This window comes from Ornithorhynchus anatinus, chromosome 1 (assembly GCF_004115215.2).
Source record: "Ornithorhynchus anatinus isolate Pmale09 chromosome 1, mOrnAna1.pri.v4, whole genome shotgun sequence".
NCBI lineage: Eukaryota > Metazoa > Chordata > Mammalia > Monotremata > Ornithorhynchidae > Ornithorhynchus > Ornithorhynchus anatinus.
The window spans coordinates 67425300-67436027 of NC_041728.1; the positions used below are offsets into that span (position 1 = coordinate 67425300).

The window sequence follows — 10728 nt, forward strand, 5'->3', positions numbered from 1 at the left end:
AGACAGAGAAAAAGTTTCTGAAAAATCAAAATCAGGACCCTTCTCTGGCTCTGGCCCATTGCTCCCACTGCAGGAGGAGATAGAGAACCAGGGCCATCAATCAATCGATGATATTTACTGAGCGCTTACTGTGTGCGGAGCACTGTACTGGCACTAGGGAGAGTACCGTGCAACAGAATTGGTAGAAACATTCCCAGCCCATGCATCTATTAATAACAATGATATTGGTTTGGTATGTGCCAGGCACTGTACATTAATTAATTAATTCATTCATTCATTTATTCAGTCATTTATTGAGCACTTACTGTGTGCAAAACACTGTACTGAATGCTTGGGAGAGTACAATATAACAATAAACAGGTACATTCCCCGCCCACAACGAGCTTACAGTCTAGAGCGGGAGGCAGACATTAAAATAAATAAATAAATAAATGACAGAGATGGACATAAGTGCTGTGGGGCTGGAAGGGAGGATGAATAAAGAGAGCAAGTCAGGGTGAAGCAGAAGGGAGTGGGAGAAGAGGAAAGGCGGGCTTAGTCAGGGGAGGCCACTTGGAGGAGGTGTGCCTTCAATCAGGCTTTGAAGTGGGGAGAGTCGTCGATTGTCAGATATGAGGAGGGAGGGCATTCCAGACCAGAGGTGGGACGTGGTCAAGAGGTCAGCGAGGAGGAGCTTACAGTCTACAGTCTCTCAGCTCCACTTCCCAAGAGGCCATATGAACAGATTAGAATCCAAAATGAATCAATCAGTCATGTTTTTTGAGCATTTACGGCGTGTAATATAACAGTCACCTTCCCAAATTGTGGTAATCCTTCATGGAACTGACATCCAGGTCTACCCCGTGATTCCGCGGTTACAGAAGAGCCACTATCTGCCCGAACCCTCAGCCACTCCCCTCACTGTCCATAGTATTATCCTTCACTCCTTATCCTTCACTTCTCTTTAACACACTTTATTCAGCCTCTTGCCGACTCCTGCCATTTCTTCATCCAGAACAGTTTGAGAATCATCAGTCATCATCCTCCTTCCTAACAACAATAATAGTAATAATAATTGTGGTATCTGTTAAGCTCTTACTATGTGCCAAGCACTGCTCCAAGCTCTGGGGTAGATGCAAGGTAATCAGGTTGGACACGGTCTATGTCCATCATTAAGACTCACTATCTCGATCCCCATTTGACAGATGAGGTAACTGCGGCCCAGAGAAGCGAAGTGATTTGCCCAAGGTCACACAGCAGACGCGTGGCAGAGCCGGGATTAGAACCCACGACCTCTGACTCCCAGGTAAGTGCTCTTTCCATTAGGCCATGCTGATTTTCCTTCTTCACTGTCCTCCCTGCCTCTGGTCTCTCCTCCCTCTGCTCTATACTTCGTGCTGCTGCCTGAACCATCTTTTGAAAACCTCCTGCTGAGAAAAAGTTTGGCCTAGTGGATAGAGCACGGGCCTGGGAGTCAGAAGGACCTGAGTTCTAATTCCTGCTCTACCATCATCTGCTGTGTGGCCTTGTATCCACCCCAGCGCTTAGTACAGTGCCTGGCACATAGTAAGTGCTTAACAAATGCCATTATTATTATTATTGAGTACTCACTTTGTGCAGAGCACTGAGCTACAGTTTTGCAGCTCCATGCCCCAAGAGATATGGAAGAGGACAGTGCAAAAGAGATGGTAGGCACGTTCTCTGCCCACAAGGAGATTACAGTCTAGAGGGGGAGACAGACATTGATATTAATAAATTACAGATATGTGCATAAGGGTTGTGGAGGCGAGAGAGGGATGAATAAAGGATTCTGCAGATCAGGGGGGAGCAGAAGGGAGTGGGAAAAGAGGAAATGAGGACTTAGGGAAGGCCTCTTGGAGGAGGTAAAGCAAGGAGTGGTCCAGACAAGACAGAGCTTATCATTTATCTAGTAATGCTCACTATGAGCGGGGAATGTGCCTACCAATTCTTTTATATTGTTACATTGTACTTTTCCAAGAACTTTGTACAGGGCTCTGCACATAGTAAGCATTTGATACATATGATTGATAATGCCCAAGGTAAGGGAGAGATTCCCCAACTGGGGACCGATCAACCAGAAGGCCTTTGGAGCCTTCCCCTGGATAGCAGGTGCAGACTGGGACAGTGCATCCGGAGAAGGCGAGTGTGGAGCTGTCGGGGGGAAGGTGGAGACGAGTCTCCAGGCCAGCATCCAGGAAAAACTGGATGTGTCACATCCGAGAAGGGGAGACAAGGGCATTCCAGAGCCTCATCAAGGTTCAAGGAAGCAGGACAGGTAACTCCAAGCATCCACTCTGGAATGCTGATTGCCAGGCCTGGCCTGGAACGTTTCCCTCTGGTGAAGTCATGAGCTTAAGCCATGAACAACACCATTATCATCTAGTCCCTGAACCTCAGTCTACCCTGTTCTGGAGCCAACACCTTGCTCTGGCCTGGGATTCCCTCCCCTTTCATATATGAAAGTCCATCACTCTCCCGACCTTAATAATAATAATAATAGTAATGATGGTATTTGTTAAGTGTTTACTGTGTCAAGCACTGTTTTAAACACTGGAGTAGTTACAAGGTAATCAGAATGGACACAGTTAGTGTCTCCCCCATATGGGGCTCACAGTCTTAATCTCCATTGTACAGATGAGGTAACTGAGGTCCAGAGAAGTGAAGTGACTTGCCCAAGGTCACACAGCAGACAAGTGGCTTTGAAGCCCTCCTGAAATCTCAATTCCTCCAGAGGCCATCCCTGACTAACTTCTCATTTCCCCACCATATTCGCCCTCCCCTCTGCATCACCTGTGCATTTGGATTGTAACCCTTAAGCACTTTGCTTTTCACCCACCCCAACCTCTCAGGAGTGGACATCTCCTTATATTCTGCTCTTCCCCTATCTGTCTTGCCTAATGCTCTCGAGTCATCTCCGACCCATAGCGACGCCATGGACACATCTCTCCCAGAAAGCCCCACTCGCCATCTGAATTGTTGCGGCTGTGTATCCATAAGAGTTTTCTCGGTCAAAATACGGAAGTGATTGACAATTGCCTTCTTCCGTGCAGTAAACTTGGGTCTCAGCCGTCGAGTCTCTCCCATGTGAGGAGACACACGAAAAGAATTTACGGCTTGTGGCCCAGATCCCTTCCCTTTCTCTGGGGCCACTGTGTTTTCCTTCAAGGTCCCCGTGAGCCTGGATGCCACTTCCAAAGCAGGAATTAGGAGGAAGGAGCTGAGGCAGAGGGAGGCTGGATTTTTTAAATAAAAATACTAGGTGTACTAGGTGCATCTGGAACTGTATCAGGACCAGAGAAGGGAAAGACCAGCTGAAAGCAGACAAATGCCACTCAATCTATTGTTCTTGTCTGTCCGTCTCCCCCAATTAGACTGTAAGCCAGTCAAAGGGCAGGGACTGTCTCTATCTGTTACTGATTTGTACATTCCAAGTGCTTAGTACGGTGTTCTGCACATAGTAAGTGCTCAATAAATACTATAGAAAGAAAGAAAGAAAGAAAGAAAGAAAGAAAGAAAGAAAGAAAGAAAGAAAGAAAGAAAGAAAGAAAAAAGAAAGAAAGAAAGAAAGAAAGAAAGAAAGAAAAGAAAAGAATAAGGGATCAGGTGAGAAGCATTTTAAAGGAAGAATAAGGAGAGACTGGCGAGAGATATGAGAAGCAGTGCGACCTAACGAAAAAAGCACGGGCCTGAAAGTCAGAGAAACTGGGTTCTAATCCCAGCTCTAATCCCTGCTGGGTGACCTTGGGCAAGTCACATCACTTCTTTGTGCCTCAGTTTCCTCAACTGTGAAATAGAGATTCAATCCCCTTTTTCTCTCCTACTTGTACTGTCAGCCCCGTGTGAGACCGTGTCCAACCTGATTAACTTGGATCTACCCCAACATTTAGAATAATGCCTGATGCACAGTAAGCGCTTAAACATACTATAATTACTTTTATTAGAATAGACACTGTGGCAAAGGAGGGAAAAAGAAGGCAGAGAGAGAGTGAGAGAGAGGAGGAATGGAAAGAGGGAGAGACAGGGGTAAAGGGAGGAATGCAGAGAGAGAGAGGGAGTATCAAATTACCACCCTAAATACCTCCCTAATTACCACCCTTAGAGAAGCAGCATGGTGTAGTGGATAGAGCACGGGCCTGGGAGGCAGAAGGTCATGGGTTCTAATCCCAGCTCCTCCACTTGTCTGCTGTGTGACCTTGGGCAAGTCACTTCACTCCTCTAGCCCTCAGTGACCTTATCTGTAAAATGGGGATTGAGACTGTGAGCCAAACGTGGGACAGGGACTGTGACCAACCCGATCTGCTTTTATCCACTCCAGCCTGGCACGTAGTCAAGCGCTTAACAAATACTATTATTATTAAGTGATCCTAAGAGTCTGGGAAATTGGTGGAAGTTGATTCAATCGTTCATTGTTATTTACTGAGCACTTGCTGTGTGCAGAGCACTGTACTAAGCACTTGGGAGACTACAATAAAACACTAAACAGACTCATTCCCTGTCCATGACGAGCTTTGAATATGGGGAAATTGGTGTCGCCTCGTCGGTCTGTCTAGTTCAGTTGGAACAAATGTCACTCCATCTAAACTCTAATTCCCTTGGAGTCACTAACCGGATACCCAGGGTTTGGAATATTCCGTAGTCCTTCTCGTGTGCGTTGTTGTTGCATTTGAAAACGCTTCTGGGCTGACTCTCCCTGAAGGAATTTCCCTCCGAGTTAAAGATTAATTGTGATGTGAATAATAGAAGCTTTTGAAAGTTCCCAAAACGAGAGGAATTTAGCTCAGCGAGTCCTGTTCGTCAGAGCCCTTGGATTGGAGATAAAAAGGAACTGATGTAATCAGATCCCCATTAATGTTCTGCGGAGTTATTCAATAGCCAACATATTTACATTTATTTATCCTTTACAGGGAGCACTGGGCTTCTGGGAGACCCAAACATCCGCGCATGCACCAAAGCAGTCCCACCCCCACCCTGCTTAAAGCGGCCCAGGGGAAGCGGTCTTGGTGGTTTTCTTCTCAGTGATCTGGATTGGAAATGACTGGATCTTCTAGGAATCCTAAAAAGGAAATACCTTGTATTTCCATAATCAGCGGTAGGGTATCCCTAAGCACAGTGGGCCTGCCCACGACTTTGCTCCTTTCTGGGGTTTACCCTTAATCGTGCTTCATTCGACCGTATTTATTGAGCGCTTACTGTGTGCGGAACACTGTACTGAACGCCTGGGAGAGTACAATATAACAATAGACAGACACATTCCCTGCCCACAATGAACTTATAGTCTAGAGGGCTGCCGCAACCAGAGTCTTGCTTCTTTCTGGACCCCCACCTCCCCTCCACTTCCTGCATATGTTCTCCTCCCTGTCATCAAAGTTCAGAGCACCTGAAGCCCCTCACCCCTACGCTCCCCTCCTCCATTCCTCTCCCAGGTCCCTTTTTTATACTATCTGTTAAGTGCTTACTATGAGCCAGGCACTGTACTAAGTGCTGGAGTCGATACAAGCTAATCAGGTTGGACACGGTCCATGTCCCACATGGGACTCACAGTCTTCACCCCCATTTTACAGACGAAGTAACTGAGGCCCAGAGAAGAAAAGTGACTTGCCCAAGGTCACCCAGGAGATGAGTGGCAGAGCTGGGATTAGAACCTATGACCTTCTGACTTCCAGGTCCATGTTCTATCCACTAGGCCACCCTGCTCCCTGAAGGGGGTGGGGACTTTCGGCTACCTCCACCAAGATGCTGCCAGTCAGCCGTTCTCCATACTTTCCACACCCTCTGCATAGCTAGAACAGTGTTCTGCACATAGTAAGCGCTTAACAAATACCAACATTATTATTATTATTATAGCTATGATAGATCACCACATCGACCTGGTTAACTCAGGCCGAAACAGCAAATTTGGCCTGGCACATCTGCAAGATGGCTCTCACGGCTTCGCTTGGTCAATTCCCATTCTGTCTGTCCTCCTAAGCCTTTAAAGCAAGCGCCGACTCCCTGCCAAGGGATAATATTGTCCTTGTATCATCCCCGGGCTCCTCCTAAAACCCAGACACAGACCCCTCTCTAACCTATCGCATGCTTCGCCCTTCTCTTTCCGTTGCCTTCCATAAACTGAAAACCTCTCACTGTCTGAGAAACAGAATGATTAAGGAGCTTCAGGGTAAACAAAGCAGAGGAGAGGATTCATCAGAGCTCAGCTCTGTCCCAAGCTCTGGACATGTGTGGTTGAAAGGAACCAAAGATGTTTGCCAATTAGACCCCAGATGACTCTCCCCGTTAAAGCAGGGAAGTAGCATGGCCCAGTGGAAAGAGCTCGGGCCTGGGAGTCAGAAGAACCTGGGTTCTACTTCTGGTTCCATTACTTGTCTGTTGTGTGACCTTGGGCAAGTCACTTCAATTCTCCGGGCCTCGGTTACCTCATCTGTAAAATGGGGATGAAGACTGTGAGCCCCGTATGGGATATGGACTGCATCCAAGCTAATCAGGTTGTTATGATCAGTCCATGTACCATATGAGGCTTATGACCTTCATCCCCATTTTACAGGTGAGGCAGTCGAGGCCCAGACAAGTGAAGTGTCTTGCCCAAGATTAGCTTGTATCTACTACAGCACTTAGTAGAGTGCCTGGCACATAGTAAATGCTTAACAAATATCATATTTTAAAAAAGAATGATTTGGGAGACAGCCAAGTTGACAAAAGCATCCATACTTGGAGTTGGTTTCCTGAGGAGAGGCAGAACCACTCAAAGAGCACAGTTTGTACCCTGCAAGAGGTAGGCCATCTCCAAAGATGGCATCTCGCCATTGACTTTCTCCAATAATTGTACCCTCCCAGGCACTTAGTACAGTGCTCAGCACCGAGTAAATATCAGTCAATAGCTTTGATTGATCCAACTATTAGGGATAATAATAATAATAATTGTGGTGTTTGTTAAGTAGTTACTATTTGTCAAGCTCTGGGTTAGATACAAAATCATTAGATGGGACCCAGAGCCTGTTCCACGTGGAGCTCACAGGCTAAGGGGGAGGGAGAACATGTGTTGAATATTCATTCATTCAGTAGTATTTATTGAGCACTTACTATGTGCAGAGCACTGTACTAAGCGCTTGGAATGTACAAATCGGTAACAGATAGAAACAGTCCCTGCCCTTTGACGGGCTTAGAATATCCATTTTTACAGACCGGGGAACTGAGGCACAGAAAAGTCAAGCGACTTGCCCATCGTCACACAGCAGGCCAGTGGTTGAGTCAAAATTAGAACCCAGGTCCTCTGACTCCCAGGCCCATTGCACTAGGCCACGCTACTTCCCAAGGTGTTCAGGAGTCCCCAGAGAGGAGTAGGAGGGAAGCAGGGGGTGATTCTTTCACAAATTCAATCTCCTCCGATGCTGTTTACCCTAATTCCTAAAGAATACGCCTACTGAACAGAGCCGGCTGCATGATTCCTCGGAAGAAAGTAAACACATCGCTAATGGCAAATGAAATTTCACCCTGAAACTTTCTTGGAGTATCACATATGCAAGCATGGCCTAACGAATATATTTTATTGTTATATGTTTTCCATCTAGGCCTGGAGTCAGAATTTCTGGATAGGCATCTGTATATCATCGTGTCCCTTATTAATAACAATATACGCTACTAACTAAAAGCCAAAATCAGGCCTGCAGTTATCTTTCATGACAAATCACTCAAGCAAAATCATATTTGCCATCATACAATGTCGATGCGTTACCATCTCTACGGTTCTCATTTTGACTTTGATTTTCTTTCTAGCTGCATAAAAATGAGTGAAATGAAACGCCCGTACTTTCAAATGTTCAAATGGTATTGGTTAAGCACTTACTATGTGCCAGACACTGCGCTAAGCACTGGGGTAGATGCAAGGTTGGCAGGTTAGACATAGTCCCTGTCCTGCATGGGGCTCACGGTCTTAATCCCCATTTTACAAATGAAGTAACTGAGGCACAGAGAAGTGAAGTGATTTGCCCAAGGTCACACAAGTGGTGGAGCTAAGGTTAGGACCTACGTCCTTCTGATTCCCAGCCCTGTGCTCTATCCATTAGGCCACGGAGCTTCTCTAAACAAGGTTTTGAAATCTAAACAAGGTTTTCTCTCATTCCCCTAACTCGATCGTTGTATCTCAAAACGATCTTCCCCTGGGACATTTAAAGAGAAGAAAAATGAAGCGGCCGAGTTACGGAACCTAGAAATCCCGGGGGGAAAAGAGTTAGGGAAATGTGAGATGGTTATCGGCAGTTGTGTGAGAATATACTAGTATCCCTTGCTCTCTCCTGCTGGTTTTTTGCCTTTGACCTCTGAAGTTAGAAGGTAGAAGTCGGAAGGGCATGGCCTAATGGATAGAGCACGGGCCTTGGGAGTCAGGAGGACCTGGGTTCTAATCCTGGCCTGGCCACTTGGTTGTGTGACCTTGGGTAAATCACTTCACTTCTCTAGGCCTGTCACCTCATCTGCAAAATGGGGATGAAGACTGTGAGCCCCATGTGGGACAGGGAAGGAGAACGTGTGTTGAGTATTCATTTTAAAGATGAGGAAACTAAGACACGGAAGTCACATGACTTGCCCATCATCACACAGCAGGCCAGTGGCAGATAAGTGGCAGAGCGGGGATTAGAACCCTTGTCCTTCTGACTTCCAGGACTGTGTTCAACCCATTAGTCAATCAGTCAGTCAGTGAATCGTATTTATTGAGCGCTTACCGTGTGTAGAGCACCCTACTAAGCCCCTGGGAGAGAACAATACGACAAAATAACAGACACATTCCCTCCCACAGAGAGCTTACAGTCTAGAGGGGGAGACAGATATTAATAGAAAGAAATTACAGATATGGACATAAGTGCTGTGGGGCTAGGAGGGGGGAAGAACAAAGGGAGCAAGTTAGGGTGATGCAGAAGAGAGTGGGAGAAGAGGAAAGAGGGGGCTTAGTCAGGGATGGTCTCTTGGAGGAGATGAGCCTTCAATAAGACTTTAAAGGTTGGGATCCACCATGCTGCTTCTCTATTGCAGAGAGTGTTTTCTTTGTGTGTGTGTGTGTGTGTGTGTTGTTTATGTCTGTGTGTCTGAGCCGGCAAGCTTGTCTGAGTTTGTATGAATGCTTGTATATCTCTGTCTATGTGTGTGGGTTTGTGTCAGTGTCTGAATGCAAGTCTGTGTTTGTTCTGTATGTGTGTCTAAGTGTTTCCCCACATCCTTCCATCCCTGCCTGGATCCCCATCCCCTTCTGACCACCCTGTCCCCTCTCTTTATACCTCTTTTATTCCGTTCCTCTCTCTGTTCCTTCCCTCTCTCTGTTCCTCGCTCTCCCTTTTCCTCCTTCTGCCTTTTTTTCTTTCTCTCCCTGTCGCTGTCCATATCTGGCTCTATTTTTTTGTTTCTCCAGCCTTATCAGGCCCTCTCCCTAGAAGCCACTCCCACCCCTTGCCCACTTTGAACCCTCGAGACTGGAAACTTCTTATGGGCAGGGAATGCATCTGCTATTTCTGTTGAATTGTGCTCTCCCAAGCACTTAGCGCAGTTCTCTGCACGCACTAAGCGCTCTGTAAATGCCACTGATTGATTGATTGCCTGTTTTGCGCTCTCAGAAACGTGTTGACCTGTGCCTGGAGTAGTTTGGCCCCAGGAGAGATACAGGAGGTTGGAGATCTGTGCCCCTAGCCACAGTTGTGAGGAATAGGGATGCAGGTGATCTTGTCTTATGCTGCCAAGTCGTTTCCAAACCACAGCGACTCCATGGACACATCTCTCCCAGAACGACGCACTCTCCGACTGCAGTCATTCTGATAGCGTATCCATGGAAAAACATGGAAGTGGTTTACCGTCGTCGCCCTCTGTGCAGTTAACTTGAGTCTCCACCCTCGATTCTCTCCCAGGCGGCTGCTGCCCAGCAGAGGTGAGTTTTAACTTGTAACAGATCGTCTTCCGCTCACTAGCCACTGCCCAAGCTAGGAATGGAACTGATATGCCTCCGCTTGACCCTCCCTCCCGTAGCCGCGTCTGGTAGAATACTGGAAATTCTCCAGGTACGATTCTGAGAAGGGGCAGGTGGTCTGGGCTGGGTGAAAATGGTAATAATAATAATGGTGTTTGTTAAGCATTTACTATGTGTCAAGCACTGTTCTAAGTACTGAGTACCACCTAAGGACTAAATAATAATAATGTTGGTATTTGTTAAGCGCTTGCTATATGCAGAGCACCGTTCTAAGCGCTGGGGTAGATACAAGGTAATCAGATTGTCCCACGTGGGACAACCATTTTACAGATGAGGGAACTGAGGCACGGAGAAGTGAAGTGACTTGCCCACAGTCACACAGCTGACAAGTGGCAGAGTCTGGATTCGAACCCATGACCTCTGCTCCTAATCCCGGGCTTTTTCCACATCCTGAGGGACCAAATAACTGTGGGAAAGGAGGCAAGTGAAACATCGCCACGCTTACCTCATGAGTGATGGGATGATAATCACATTAATGTTACGCTCAATAGTGTCATTTTGAGTCCAACCTGATGGTTGATTTCCACACTGCTACAGTCCCAATTCCGGGCCAGATCTGGTCCACGGGCTTTATTTGGGCTTCCTTCCTATCCTCTTAGCCTCTCCCATTCCACAACTTGTTCACACAACATCTCGACTCCCTACTAAGGCCTAGTGTTACTCATGGATTCTCTCTAGGATTTGTTCGCAAAGTTAATTTGCTGGCACACCAACCGATAAAGTCT

At 46.7% G+C, this 10728-nt stretch overlaps 1 non-coding gene across 1 annotated transcript; it reads right to left on the minus strand.

Annotated features, from left to right (window-relative positions):
* Window positions 1–9914: 9914 nt before the first annotated feature.
* Window positions 9915–10052, minus strand: LOC114816657. The gene has a single exon (XR_003764453.1). It is a non-coding gene; the product is annotated as a small nucleolar RNA SNORA7 (small nucleolar RNA).
* Between the last annotated feature and the right edge of the window lie 676 nt (window positions 10053–10728).